Genomic DNA, 16338 nt, shown 5'->3' with positions numbered 1-16338 from the left:
TCCTCCTCAAAGTCGTCGTCATCGCTCAGAAAGGCGTCTCCTCCCTGAATATCGATGCCTTCATCGTCCTCCTCCATGTGACGAATCTGATCCTCCTGGGCCGTGACAGTGGCCTCAAGTGACGCGATCCGGTCGCGAAGGCGGCGAATCGTAGCGTCCTTCTTGGCACGCTGCTGGCGAAGGTTCCTGCGGTCGTTGTTGAGTAGCTTGATCGCCTCACCCTGCTCGATGAGGTGAGCATGGGTCTGGTTCGCGTAAGCGCGAGAGGCGTCGAGGTCCCTCTGAGTCTGGTAGAGCATGAAGTCCAAGTGATCCACATGGTGCCTCAACTGGGGGTGGAGTGGCACATCCATGGGTCTTCCGTCAGAGTTACGCCGTGCGAGATGCGCAAAGCGTTCCTCACGAAGGGCTTCGGTATTCTGTCCGCACGAGACGAGCAAGTGCTTCCTGAAGAGCACGTGCAAGCCCGTCGAGCCAGTTGCTTTCCCTGAAAGAGAAAAGGATCCTCTCCGAGGTGGGAGGCTCCAGTTTGCCCCTCAAGTCGGCAGTGATAATCCACTGCAGTTCCCCTCCCGGCTGGTCGTCCACCTGAATCCCGTGAAACTCGGGGTGTGGGCGGCCAAGGTGATCCGACAGGGAGTCGAGGTCATGCTCGAAGATCAAGCTTCCTCCGTTTCCAAGCTGATAAAACTTGGTGTTGAGGGGTTCATTTGGCTCCATCTGAAAGAGAATTGGATGAGTAGGTTAGAGAGTGCAAAGTGTGGCAAGGTTTTAAGTTGATTCAAATAAGATAGAACATGATTCATCAAATTTTGGCAAAGTCTCAAGACAAGGGTGTAGTAAATTTTCACAAATAAGTTCTTTCATTTGATTTCAAAGTTAAATTTTTCAGAACGCCCATTCTAACTAAGGTCTTCTAAGGTCAAACAATGGCTCTGATACCAACTTGTCAACACCCGGATTTTTAAGTCCGAATGCCTATTATGTCATACATCGCAATCCCAGGAATATTGTTGTTGCGAGGCATAATAGTTAAGTATCACGATCATCATTCAAGTACAAACCATAAGTCTTACAAATTGGAATCACATGATCCATATTACACGAATAGTTGATCTATTGATCAACGAACAAACACAAGTTCATAGTTCAACATAGCGGAAGCGTAAGATACAAGGACTCTCGAGTCCACAGGCCAACGCTTGACGTCGGAAGGCGCTTAGTTGTCGTAGGCGTCCTGCTGGTCATCTCCTTGTTCATCTTCATACTCTGGCCATTTGAATAGCCAGGGACAAAGCCGTGAGTACGTTGAGTACTCGCAAACTCAAACTAATGTAAGTGCTAGACATCTAGTAGGGTTTGCTAAGCTCTAGTTTATTTGCATAAAGCTAATTTTAGTTCACAAAGTTTTGAGAAAAGCTGACTCAAGTGCTAACTAACTCAAGTGGGAACATTAGTGTCATCCCCACCATTCAAGTGGTGATTTCAATTCAATCCACCACAAATCATTTCACCATCATCTTTCAACATCATTTTCAAAGATATGACATCGGAAACTGTATGGCCTTTCCAACCGTCCGTAACCGTGGACGCGGCTATTCGAATAGGTTTACACTCTGCAGAGGTTGCACACTTGTGCCACAACATTTGATTTCATCCGTCGGGATTTCCCGAATGATCGTAACACGATCGCGGATCATCAACCATAACCTTTCACTTACGAACCCTAGTATGAGCACCTCTCCCCATGAGCTTGGCCTCCCGGTGAAGACCAACTGTCAACTTTGGGAACTGCACAGGGCTTGGGCCGGACATTCACCTCATTTCGCATCATATCGTATCGTTTCTTTTGTGGTAGAGGCAGCTTTCGGCATAACCCCGATGACGCTTGTTTAGAGGGAACCCATACTAAGACGCATAAACTTCCAGTTAAGCCCTACCCATAATCAGGTATTGTGGGGGTACTTGAGAATTGGAAAGGTATCGCATTCAAACCAACATCATGTTTTATCAAAAATCACCATCTTCTCTTGGTCATATTCACCTTCAAAAATCATTCAATGGAATGCATCTTCATTCCAAGGTTTCAAAATCCTTTCAAAAATCACAAGGCTCCCATCTAGAGTAGTCAAATTTAGTTTATTAGCACTAGCTCTAATTCATGAGGGGTGCTATCTTGCCTTGCTTGGAAGAGACTAACTCACTACTCTAGTACCCAACTTGTACTTCGACCAAAGTTAACTATAAAAGTAAATCGTTTAGAAAACAAGTAAAAACTTGGGATGGGTTCACATAAGAAAAGATAAGACACATGGTGCCATGCCCCAAGGGGCTTTGCACTTTGCAAGGGTAAAAGCTTGCATAGTAATTTAGCTTGCCTTGGTAGTTCTCAAACTGTTCCTCTTCCTCCTCCTGGTAGCAACCTTCTTCTTGGCGTACTCTCAGTGCTACCGTCTAAATTTGAATACGAGTATAATTACTCACTAATTCAATGGCTATTCCACACATCACAAATAAACACACAAACTACTCTATGCACACACATAAATAAACTAGGGTGCATGGGTGGTGGGATTTAAATAGAATGTGTATTCCATATGTAGATGATAGTTTCCATAGGGTTCTTGAGAAATAATTTCCTCTCATTGAAATCTTCTTAAGATTTAATTTCTCCAACAATCATGGATGAACTCATATTGACCTAAATCAAATGTTCATCATCATCATCATTTGGTAGAATGATTTAAATGAGGTGGATCACCTCATACCATTTAAATAACACTACATTTGATTTAAATCTCAAGAATTTCATATAAGAGAGTTTGGAACCAGGGGTCCAAACATCCCATGAATTCATGTGAGACAAGTTTAAATGAAGTATAAGACTTCACACAATTTATTTCTAATAGTTTTGGATAATATCAACTAGTTAAACTAGTCAAAATATCCATTCACTAAATCATGGCATGATCATGCAAAGTGACCACACCATTTTATTGCATAAACAATTAGTGTAAGTCAAATGTGAGCTATTAGAGTTGGAATTAACTTAATATATCTTTTGGTTGATTTTTAAGAATTATTTGAATAGGGAAAAGTCCCTGGCTTGTTATTTTTGTCACATTAATTCTACAAAGAATTTGACCAAGAGGCCAGTGGCATGTTGTAGAGAATTTCAGTGGCTTCCCAACAATATCAAATTCACTAAATTTGGTTTAGCCAAATTGAAACTATTTAATTTCAAAGTTTGTGCAGTATTGGATTGTTTGGAAAATGTTTAAAACGAATTTGAATTAAACAGGCCGGCGGGAAACGCTAATGGGCCGAGATGGTTTAAACAGAGAAAAACGGCCCAGCAGCGCATCCAGTGCGCGCGGGCCTGCTGACAGGGTGGGGGCCACCCGTCAGTGGGCGTTTAAACCCGAAGCGGTACGGGGTGACGTGGAGCGTAGGATTAGAAGGAGATCCAACGGCGCACGGTCGTCGTCTTCTCCGGCGAGATGCCGAGGTTCTGGCGGCGAGCCTAGGGGGTGGGAGAGCTAACCAGGGCTCCCGCGGTGGCTGGCAGTGTGCGTGACGTAGATGTGGACGACGGCGAAGCTCCTAGCACCGGCGGCGTCTCCTGGATCGGCTTCAATCGACGGCGATCTTCCGCGGCGTCCGGCGGCAGTGAGGTGGCGATTGGGTGGCTGCGGTGGGGAATGTCGACGGTGGAGTGGCTCAGGCGGTCAAGTGAGAAGAGGGGAAGGCGATGGTGTGCTCAGATCGACGAGCGGAGCTCTCCTTTTATAGGCGAGCGAGCGACCGTGGGGGCTGTGGCGAAGTCGACATGCTCGCGGTGATTCCGGCGAGCGGTTGGGCTCGGCGAGGGTGCTGTCGGGTTCTCCTCTGCCAGGCGATGCGTTTGGCGGCGACAGCGCGGTCGGGGGAGGCTGGGTTAGGTCGCATTGCTTCCGTGTCCGTCGCGTCCGCGGCGGACCAGGGTTCTCTTCTCCGGCGACGGCGGTTGCGGGTCTTGGTCGAGGGCGTGTCTGGGAGCGTTGCGGTGTCACGGTGATGCTCAACGTGCTCGCAGGGGGTCCAGGGGGTGCTCGAGGTCGTGGCGCGGCGCGTGGCCAGTGTGTGTCCGCGTCGGGCACACGCGCGACGTGAGCGGCGTCCAGGGCATCGTGGACGCGTGCTGGTCTGGGCGTTGTCGAGCTCCTCCTCGACCAGGGCTGGGCTAGGGTGGCGTAGGAGAGGCGGTGGCATGCTGTGGCGCAGGGGCCAGGGTTGGGGAAGCAAGGGGAGAGGGGGTGGTGCGGCATGGCCGGCATGTGGCCGGCATGGCCATGCCATGCTTGCTCTCTCTCCCTCCTTAGCTCCACTATGTTTCATTTAGGGTTTAAGGGGACCAGGGAACATTGTAGTATAGTTTTGGTTTAAAATTTGGTGAGGTAGATCACTATTTGCAATAGTTGCAAATAGTGCCCAATTTTGGAAAATGCAAAATTATCCAAATTGGAAAAAGTTCAAAAGGTGAAAGTTTGTGATATGTGAAGGTTGAGATAAGTTGTAATTGACCAGAGATGAATTGAGGTGGTGGTGGAAAAATTAGATTTCAAAATTTGGCCAAAATGGCTAAGTGGAGATTGTTGAACTTGTTATAAAGTTGCAACTTTGGATGAGCATAGCTAGTGCTCAAAGATGAATTTGGCAGGGTGGTCTTCATCAAAGTTGTTCACCTTGATGTTGACTTTGAAATGGTGCAAAGAGTTAGCAAGAATTGGTTTGAGAAAATTGAATTGCAGGGGCTCAAAGTGGTGATCAGACTAAAATTGGCAGATTTGGTCATCATCACATGTGAGTGGGAAAAGTGTTTGAAATTCATTTGAATTGTGCAACCCTGGTTCCAAAAGTTGTAATAAGTGTTTAATAACATTATTCAACTAATGGTGAAGACCAAATAGGTCTAGGGTCAAAATTTATAAAAATGCCATAGGGCATATGTGAGGGTTTTTAGGGTTTTGCATTTTATGGATTTTCTCCTTCTTTGATTTTATTTGGTTGGTGATCTTCACAGGATCATCCTAGGGTTTTAGAGCATATCTAAAACAAGTAATAGCAATCATCATGGCATATCACTCAAATGCACAAGTCCTATGCATGGTACTATATGCAAAAGAAAAGTTTTTTGTTGGTTTGAAATTTTGTTCTCTGGAATTCTCTAACTTTCTTTTCATTGAAATTTGGGGTGTTACATAGGGCCTCTCCCGCCACAAAGCAAACGTGCTGAGTCCCCTCGGTGGGCAGATCTTGAGGATTCCGAAGACGAGGGACCAGAAGAAGAAGACAGGTACCACCGTCCAAGGTGGTGCCCTGACGGACTCAGCCGTTCACAAAAACGCAGGGTTCAGCGGTTGCGCGGCCTGGAGGAAGCCGAAAGGTTATACCTGCATACGCTAAGGAAGGCACGGCCTGATCTGGCTGCAAAGGTTCAGTGAGCCCTGGATGAAGAGGGTCGTCCACGGAGAATGGAGTGGCGTCCCAAGCAAAAGAAAGCCGATGATGAAACATCGGCTGGCACAAACATGGTGCTCGTCTTGCCGACGAAGCTTAGTGCTCCACGATTATACGATGCACTCAAGGTGGACGACAGCAGGCGCATCAAGTCAGAGGTTGGGTTGGTTTTATCCAGCCTGACCGAGTAGCAAGATTGATCCAATGAGCAAACTGGGCGAGGCTGATCCTTGTGATCGGCCCCAAAAAAACTTATGGAGGGGCATTACAAAACCTTCATCGAACGAGCAATGTGGAGGCCGATTCCAGCAATCGGCCAAAATTATCCTCTGCACATATTCTGCTTGTATTCAGCAATGATCCACTGGGCAGCGGCCACGACGGTAGATGAGAGTCAGCATGAATCTTTGCGAAGCCGACGTGCAAGTGCAGTGCCCTGACTAACCATAAAAGCCGATATCTGCAGTCATTTGGCAGATTCGGCTCGGGGGGCATGTAGTCAGATGAACATGTGCAGATAAACATGTGCAAACATGCGTTGCAGTGAAACATTGGGGGGCCGATTAAGAAAAATCGGCCAAATAAAAAAAAAAAATTTCAGCCGATGCAAGGGCATCGACTTCAGAACTAAGAAGCGAAGCCAGACCGGCTGGTTATATGCTCAAAGTTCACATCGACGTCGACAGTCAGTGCAGGGGAGGAGCCGATCTGACCAAGGCGCGAAGTAGACTGGAGAAGCTCGGGGGGCAACTCACCCTGAAGGTTCTCTGCTTTGAGGAGCCGATTTGGTGAAACCGGCTAACTCTGCATAGGCGGCACATTCGGCTGATCCATTACCGTTCTCGCCTCGACTGAGACTCGGGGGGCAGCTGGCTGGTGGCTGCTTTGTTTTGGAAAGCCGATCGGAGTCGCATCGATCGGCCTGCATTGTGATCTCCTCTGAATCGGGATAGGAGGCCGTCAGTTTTTGTTTGTTACAAGTTTGGACCGTCCTGTCGCTGCAAGAGGAGGAAAGGGACTAGATTCTCAAAATAGCCGATGAGTAGTTATCGGCTAAGGGATTGCGAAAAATTATGGTCAGATACCAAATCGCAGCCTGAAATGGAGAAGTTCTTGGCCTACGAGCTAGTCGACATGAGAGTCCGGCTTCATAGGCGTCCAAAAGAAAAGAAATCCGATACGTTGCTATCGGTCTTGGCATGACAGGCAGAAGGAATGAAATTGGAGTAATTGAAGGATGAATCAAAAGAACAGTTTCATTAATTCAGAGGAGCGGCTTTACAAGAAAGAGCCGATGGCTCTCAAAAGAGGGATCTAGTGCCTAGTGCACTGCTACTACTAGTCCTATTCTACTAGTCGTCACTGTCCTCGTCGTCACCGCCGTCGATGTCGTCGGCGCTGCTCCCGGGGAGCTCCTCGTCGCTGCTACCCCAGCCCGTGGCCGGAGCTTCTTCCTCCTCGTCATCATCATCGTCCTCGCTGTCCGCCCAGGAGCGGAAGCGCTTGGTTGGCGGGTACCCGGCGGAAGAGGAAGATTCATCTTCCTCCTCTTCTTCTCCTTCTTCATCGTCGTCTTCATCCTCGCTATCCGCCCACATGCGGGGGCGCTTCTTCGGCGGGAGCTTGGCGGAGGGGAAGGCCTTGGCCTTCGCTACTTCTCCTTCTTTCTTCCCATTATTGGGGGAGAGGGGTTTCACCTTGGAGTGAAGGCTATCCTCGTTCTTCTTCTTCGGCGAGAATTGGGGGAAGAGGTTTGAGAAGGAGGAGGAAGAGGAAGACATGGCTGAGGGAGAAGAGGGTTTTTTGGTGCCGATGGCTGGAACAGAGGAAGGGGTGAAGGAAGCTAATCGATCGGCACAGTTAAATAATGAGGAGCCTGGTGGAAATTTAATGTCATTACAGTTTCCAAGGAGATGACGCCAGAGCTATCAAATTTTGCAGAGAAGCTGAGAAGACAGGGCATAATGATAACGGATACTGCAACAGCTTTGCTTTGCCACGACATGACCCGACAAAGGAAAGCATAATGATTTTGGAAATGATATTTCCAAAACCAGGGGGGCATGTGTTATCACCAGATTTTGGTCAAATCCGAAGGTGGGCCGTTAGAGAGATGGGCTTGGAAGATTACACGTGGAAGATCTCTGAAGCGGCCTTGCACGGAGAATTTGGGCTAGTTTGCCCGTGTATCTTTAATTATAGTAGATTGTATCGTAGATTGAAAGTTAGAGTTTGTCTCGTACACGGTGGGGATATTCCCACGTTAGAAAGTCCCCTGGACTATAAATATGTATCTAGGGTTTATGGAATAAACAACAACTCACGTTCAACCCAAAACAAACCAATCTCGGCGCATCGCCAACTCCTTCGTCTCGAGGGTTTCTACCAGGTAAGCGACATGCTGCCTAGATCGCATCTTGCGATCTAGGCAGCACAAGCTCCACGTTGTTCATGCGTTGCTCGTACTGAAGCGTCTTTGATGGCGAGCAACGTAGTTATCATAGATGTGTTAGGGTTAGCATAGCTCTTCGTATAACATGCTTACGTAGTGCAACCCTTGCATGTCTAGCCGCCCTCACATCTGTCTCAGGTGTGGGGGCGGCACCCCGCTTGATCTTTATTTAGTAGATCTGATCCGTTACGATTGCTCCTTGTTCTGCAAGGATTAGTTTAATATCTGCAATAGTTAGGCCTTACAAAGGGGGGGAGGATCCAGCGGCACGTAGGGTGGCGTTCGCAAGTCCTAAACAGGATGTTCCGAGGATCAACTTCATGTTGGTTTTTAGGCCTTGTTTAGGATCGGCTTACGATCACCGTGCGTGGCCGCGAGGCCCAACCTGGAGTAGGATGATCCGATTATGCGGTGAAAACCCTAAATCGTCGTAGATCTCATTAGCTTTATCTTGACCAAGCAGGATCACCATATATTCGTGCACCCCGTACGAATCATGGGTGGATCGGCTCTTTGAGCCGATTCACAGGATAACCTGAGAGCCGATCGAGGCTCTATTTAATGTTTACGTGTATGCCATGCAGGAAACTAAGCGAGGCATCCCCATCACCTTCCTGACCAGGTATAGGTCAGGTGGCACGCCCTTGCACTTCGCATCGCCGCGTGTGACCAGAAGAGCATTGCGGGCCGTCGCTCGGAGGGGTCTCAGCCAGCCGCAGCTCTAGGCTCTTCCCGGCTCTACAGTGTTGACAAGCCGCTGCCCGCCGGTGGGTTTTGGCAGTCAACACTTTGTCATAATGCCCTGATTAAATCTCATAGTAGTCATCGTGATATGTATGTGCATTGTTATGCTCTCTCTATTTGTCAATTGTCCAACTGTAATTTGTTCACCCAACATGCTATTTATCTTATGGGAGAGACACCACTAGTGAACTGTGGACCCCGGTCCATTTTTTTACATCTGAAATACAATCTACTGCAAACTCTGTTCTTTACTGTTCTTCGCAAACAAACATCATTTTCCACACCATACGTTTAATCCTTTGTTTACAGCAAGCCTGTGAGATTGACAACCTCACTGTTACGTTGGGGCAAAGTACTTTGATTGTGTTGTGCAGGTTCCACGTTGGCGCCGGAATCCCTGGTGTTGCGCCGCACTACACTCCATCACCAACAACCTTCACGTGTTCCTTGACTCCTACTGGTTTGATAACCTTGGTTTCATACTGAGGGAAAACTCGCTGCTGTACGCATCACACCTTCCTCTTGGGGTTCCCAACGGACGTGTGTTAACTACCATGCCAACAGCAAGGATTTTTCTGGCGCCGTTGCCGGGGAGATCAAGACACGCTGCAAGGGGAGTCTCCCACATCCAATCTCTTTACTTTGTTTTTGTCTTGCTTTACTTTATTTTATTTACTGCTTTTTTTGTCCTCTATATAAAAAATACAAAAAAATTAGTTACTAGTTTTACTTTATTTACTGTCTTGTTTGCGTTCTCTATATTAAAAACACAAAAAAATAGTTACTTGCATTTACTTTATCATGACTAGTCCTGTAGTTGTTATTCTATCACCTGAGGAATCGATCTTTACTTTTAAACAAGGTGGTGAAGAGAGTTTTAAAGAAGCTTGGTCTAGAATTTTTGATTCTTATAGTAAAACTGAACCTAAAATGACTCTAAGTTTGCTTCTTAGTAACTTTTATTTTGGGCTTATTCTTCGCTATAGATATGCCTTAGATGCTGTAGTAGGAGGAGATTTCCTTCACTGTGATGGGGATCAAGCTTTTAATGCCATAAGAAAAGTGGTTACATCATCTAGCTCCGCTAATAGTTTTGATTCATCTCTTGCTAGCATTCATAATAGATTAAACACCCTCGAGACAAATATATCTTGTTTAAAGGAAGGGTACAACCAGATTCGCGAATATTATGATTATGTTCCAGTAAGTTTTGAACCTTCAATGTGGGTGCCTACTATTAAAGCTACTATTTGTGGTGAAACTTTTCATGCTCGTTGTGATATTATGTCTGAGTTTTGCCTTATGCCTAAAAGAATTTATGAATCTTTGACAATTTGGGAACTTACTGAAGGAGGAGAAGGAATAACTCTTACTGAGAACTCTGTTATAATTCCCATGGGTATAGCTGAAGGGGTGTTCACAACCTTTCTTGGAAGAACGATATCCACTGATTATCTCGTTGTTGAATGTGTAGGGACAGGACAAATCACACTTGGAAGGTCCCTGCTGAAACTCGTGGGAGCAATCATAGATGTGGGGAAAGGCACTCTAAATTTTACCTCTACGCCCGGATGCGGTCATATATTCCCTAAACCAAAGAGTAAGAATAAGAGTAAGAAGAGTAGGCGCAAGGCCCCTGGTAAGAATGCTAATGCTTCATCTCTCGATAATACTTGATTCACACTTTCTGCGCCTAGCTGAAAGGCGTTAAAGAAAAGCGCTTATGGGAGACAACCCATTGTTTTACTTCTGCACTCTTGTTTTATATTTGAGTCTTGGAAGTTGTTACTACTGTAGCAACCTCTCCTTATCTTTACTTTATTGCATTGTTGTGCCAAGTAAAGTCTTTGATAGTAATGTTGATACTAGATTTGGATTACTGCGCAGAAACAGATTTCTTACTGTCACGAAATTTAGCAGCCCCGTCTGTAGGTAACTCAGAAAATTCTGCCAATTTATGTGCGTGATCCTCAGATATGTACGCAACTTTCATTCAATTTGAGCTTTTTCATCTGAGCAAGTTAAGTGCCCCAGAAAAATTCGTCTTTACGGACTGTTCTGTTTTGACAGATTCTGCCTTTTATTTCGCATTGCCTGTTTTGCTATGTTTGATGGATTTCTTTGTTCCATTAACTTTCAGTAGCTTTTTGCAATGTCCAGAAGTGTTAAGAATGATTATTTCACCTCTGAATATATGAATTTTAAATTATGCACTAACCCTCTAATGAGTTTGTTTTGAGTTTGGTGTGAAGGAAGTTTTCAAGGGTCAAGAGAGGAGGATGATATAATATGATCAAGAAGAGTGAAAAGTCTAAGCTTGGGGATGCCCCCGTGGTTCATCCCTGCATATTTCAAGAAGACTCAAGCATCTAAGCTTGGGGATGCCCAAGGCATCCCCTTCTTCATCGACAACTTATCAGGTCACCTCTAGTGAAACTATATTTTTATTCAGTCACATCTTATGTGCTTTACTTGAAGCGTCTGTTTGCTTTTATTTTTGTTTTTGTTTGAATAAAATCGGATCCTAGCATTCTTTGTGTGGGAGAAAGACACGCTCCACTGTTGCATATGAACACATGTGTTCTTAGTGTTACTCTTAATGTTCATGGCGAAGGTTGAAAACTGCTTCGTTCATTGTTATATGGCTGGAAACGGAAAATGCTTCATGTGGTAATTGGTATAATGTCTTGAATAATTTGATACTTGGCAATTGTTGTGCTCATATAGATCATGTTTAAGCTCTTGCATCATGTACTTTGCACCTATTAATGAAGAACTACACAGAGCTTGTTAAAATTTGGTTTGCATGATTGGTCTCTCTAAGTCTAGATATTTTCTTGTTAAGCTGTTTGAACAACAAGGAAGACAGTGTAGAGTCTTATAATGCTTGCAATATATTCTTATGTAAGTTTTGCTGTACCGGTTTATACTTGAGTTTGCTTCAAACAACCTTGCTAGCCTAAACCTTGTATTGAGAGGGATTACTTCTCGTGCATGCAAATTCTTGAGCCAAAAACTATGCCATTTGTGTCCACCATACCTACCTACTACATGATATTTCTCCGCCATTCCAAAGTACATTACTTGAGTGCTACCTTTAAAATTCTATTCTTTGTCTTCGCAATACATAGCTCATGGGAAAATAGCCTTAAAAACTATTGTGGTATTGAATATGTTGCTATGTATCTTATTTCTTATAAGTTGCTTGTTGAGCGGTAACCATGTTTCTGGGGATGCCATCAACTTTTACACCTTTGTTGAATATCATGTGAGTTGCTATGCATGTTCGTCTTGTCTGAAGTAAGGGCGATTTTCATGATCAAATGGTTTGAGTATGCATATTGTTAGAGAAGAACATTGGGCCGCTAACTAAAGCCATTAATCATGGTGGAAGTTTCAGTTTGGACACTAATCCTCAATCTCTTATGAGAATATTATCTGTTGTTGAATGCTTAAGCATTAAAAGGGGAGTCCATTATCTGTTTTCTATGTTGTCCCGGTATGGATGTCTAAGTTGAGAATAATCAAAAGCGAGAAATCCAATGCGAACTTTCTCCTTAGACCTCTGTACAGGCGGCATAGAGGTACCCCTTTGTGACACTTGGTTGAAACATATGTTATGCAATGATAATCCGTGTTAATCCAAGCTAATTAGGACAAGGTGCGAGCACTATTGGTATTCTATGCATGAGGCTTGCAACTTATAGGATGTCTTATACATAACACATATGATTTATTACTACCGTTGACAAAATTGTTTCTATGTTTTCAAAATGAAAAGCTCTAGCAAAAAAATAGTAATCCATGCTTCCCTCTGTGAAGGGCCATTCTTTTACTTTATGTTGAGTCAGTTTACCTACTTCTTTCTATCTTAGAAGCAAACACTTGTGTCAACTGTGTGCATTGATTCTTACATGTTTACCTATTGTACTTGTTATATTGCTTTATGTTGACAATTATCCATGAGAAATACATGTTGAAGTTGAAAGCAACCGCTGAAACTTATATCTTCCTTTGTGTTGCTTCAAAGCTTTCTACTAAGAATTTATTACTTTGTGAGTTAACTCTTATGCAAGTCTTATTGATGCTTGTCTTGAAAGTACTATTCATGAAAAGTCTTTGCTATATGATTCAGTTGTTTAATCATTGTCTTTACCATTGCTTCGAATCGCTGCATTCATCTCATATGCTTTACAATAGTATTGATCAAGATTATGATAGCATGTCACTTCAGAAATTATCCTTGTTATCATTTACCTACTCGAGGGCGAGTAGGAACTAAGCTTGGGGATGCTTGATACGTCTCAAACGTATCTATAATTTCTTATGTTCCATGCTACTTTTATGATGATACTCACATGTTTTATACACACTTTATGTCATTATTATGCATTTTCCGGCACTAACCTATTGACGAGATGCCGAAGAGCCAGTTGTTGTTTTCTGCTGTTTTTGGTTTCAGAAATCCTACAAAGGAAATATTCTCGGAATTGGACGAAATCAACGCCCAGGGTCTTATTTTTCCACGAAGCTTCCAGAAGACCGGAGGGAATACGAAGTGGGGCCACGAGGTGGCCAGTCCATAGGGCGGCGCGGCCTGGGAGGGGCCCGCGCCGGCCTATGGTGTGGGGCCCCCGCACCGCCTCCAACCCTACCCTTCCCCCTACTTATAGCCTTCGTCGCGAAAACCCCTGTACCGGGAGCCACGATACGGAAAACCTTCCAGAGACGCCGCCGCCGCCAATCCCATCTCGGGGGATTCAGGAGATCGCCTCCGGCACCCTGCCGGAGAGGGGAATCATCTCCCGGAGGACTCTTCATCACCATGATCGCCTCCGGATTGATGTGTGAGTAGTTCATCCCTGGACTATGGGTCCATAGCAGTAGCTAGATGGTTGTCTTCTCCTCATTGTGCTATCATGTTAGATCTTGTGAGCTGCCTATCATGATCAAGATCATCTATTTGTAATGCTACATGTTGTGTTTGTTGGGATCCGATGAATATGGAAGACTATGTCAAGTTGATTATCAATCTATGATATATGTTGTTTATGTTCTTGCATGCTCTCCGTTGCTAGTAGAGGCTCTGGCCAAGTTGATACTTGTAACTCCAAGAGGGAGTATTTATGCTCGATAGTGGGTTCATGCCTCCATTGAATCTGGGACAGTGACAGAAAGTTCTAAGGTTGTGGATGTGCTGTTGCCACTAGGGATAAAACATCAATGCTTTGTCTAAGGATATTTGTGTTGATTACATTACGCACCATATTTAATGCAATTGTCTGTTGTTTGCAACTTAATACTGGAAGGGGTGCGGATGCTAACCCGAAGGTGGACTTTTTAGGCATAGATGCATGCTGGATAGCGGTCTATGTACTTTGTCGTAATGCCCTGATTAAATCTCACAGTAGTCATCGTGATATGTATGTGCATTGTTATGCCCTCTCTATTTGTCAATTGCCCAACTGTAATTTGTTCACCCAACATGCTATTTATCTTATGGGAGAGACACCACTAGTGAACTGTGGACCCCGGTCCATTCTTTTACATCTGAAATACAATCTACTGCAAACTCTGTTCTTTACTGTTCTTCGCAAACAAACATCATTTTCCACACCATACGTTTAATCCTTTGTTTATAGCAAGCCGGTGAGATTGACAACCTCACTGTTACGTTGGGGCAAAGTACTTTGATTGTGTTGTGCAGGTTCCACGTTGGCGCCGGAATCCCTGGTGTTGCGCCGCACTACACTCCGTCACCAACAACCTTCACGTGTTCCTTGACTCCTACTGGTTCGATAACCTTGGTTTTATACTGAGGGAAAACTCGCTGCTGTACGCATCACACCTTCCCTCTTGGGGTTTCCAACGGACGTGTGTTAACTACCACGCCAACAGCAATACCTTTTACCTTACCTCCCCGGCAACGGCGCCAGAAAATAGCTTGATGTCTACGTGTGCTTCTATTCTTGTAGACAGTGTTGGGCCTCCAAGAGCAGAGGTTTGTAGAACAGCAGCAAGTTTCCCTTAAGTGAATCACCCAAGGTTTATCGAACTCAGGGAGGTAGAGGTCAAGGATATCCCTCTCAAGCAACCCTGCAATTAAGATACAAGAAGTCTCTTGTGTCCCCAACACACCTAATACACTTGTCAGATGTATAGGTGCACTAGTTCGGCGAAGAGATAGTGAAATACAAGTAATATGGATGATTATAAGTAGTAATTGCAATCTGAAATAAAAATGGCAGCAAGCGAACATGTAACAGAACTTGTTGGAAACGGTGTTTCAATGCTTAGAAACAAGGCCTAGGGATCATACTTTCACTAGTGGACACTCTCAACAATGATCACATAATTGAATAAATAAATGCTACTCTCAAACACTCTCTTGTTGGATAACAAACACCATTCATTGTGTAGGGCTGCAAGAGCACACCTCAAGCCGGAGTAAACAAGCTCCACAACGTCATAAAGGAATCACACACGATGCGCACACTGTCACCATCACACCGTGGAGAGTGACTCCGGAGTTCATATTAAAGTAACCTCTAGAGTGCATAATAGACAAGAGTAACATCTACATATTCAACTAGATTACAAAGCTCATGATCACATAAAGATAACACCATGGGAGAGAGAGATGAACCACATAGCTACCGGTAGAGCCCTCAGCCTCGGGGGAGAACTACTCCCTCCTCATCATGGGAGACATCAACGGCGATGAAGATGGCGGTGGAGACGATGGAGATGGATTCCGGGGGCACTTCCCCGTCCCGACGGCGTGCCGGAACAGAGACTTCTGTACCCCGAACTTGGCTTCGCGATGGCGGCGGCTACGTAACTTTTCGTGGAATATGACTGATGTCCTTAGGGTTTTCGCATCTGGGAGAATATATAGGCGGAAGGGCGACCTCGGAGGGGCCCCAGGGTGCCCTCCCCACCTGGTGGCACGGCAGAGGGGTGGGCCGCGCCCCCCTATGGTGTGGAGGCCCCTTGGCCCCCTCTGGCCCTTCTCTGGCTCTCTGGGTCCGCCTCGGCAAAATATTGACTTCTGTCTTCGTGGGGTCCAATTCCGAGAATATTTCCTGTGTAGAATTTCGTAAACCAAAAACAGCAGAAAACAGGAACTGGCGCTTCGGCATCTTGTTAATAGGTTAGTCCCGGAAAATGCATAAAAATGATATAAAGTGTGAGCAAAACATGTAGGTATTGTCATAAAACTAGCATGGAACATAAGAAATTATAGATACGTTGGAGACGTATCAGGCGGTGGCCGCTAGCTTCCAGAGCCGGATGATGCATGCGCCTCTACGTCAGCTGCTCTCGGTTGGACGGAGGCTGGCTTTGGCTGCTCCTGTCGGCCGGGGTGGTGTACTGCTTCTGTCGGCTTCGCCGGCTGGAGCTAGAGTGGGCCCCTCCCAGGGAACCTCTGTGCCGGCTCGGGTGTGGTGATGTCGACTGTGCGGTGTCTCTGGGGCCATTTTTGGCACCGTCGGCTGCACCACGAGCAAGGGAAAACACTGGGGGTTTTGCCGGCATACCTTGGGTTGTTCTGCTGCTCGGTGGTGATGCGGAGCAACTCAGCCACGCGCTTCGTCTGGAGGAGCAGCTCTTCGCGCTCAAGGCGGCTTAGCTCCTCTGCG

Source organism: Lolium perenne, chromosome 1 (genome assembly GCF_019359855.2).
Source record: "Lolium perenne isolate Kyuss_39 chromosome 1, Kyuss_2.0, whole genome shotgun sequence".
NCBI classification, from domain to species: domain Eukaryota; kingdom Viridiplantae; phylum Streptophyta; class Magnoliopsida; order Poales; family Poaceae; genus Lolium; species Lolium perenne.
The sequence above is the reverse complement of the archived record's forward strand: the minus strand, read 5'-3'. Positions refer to the sequence as shown.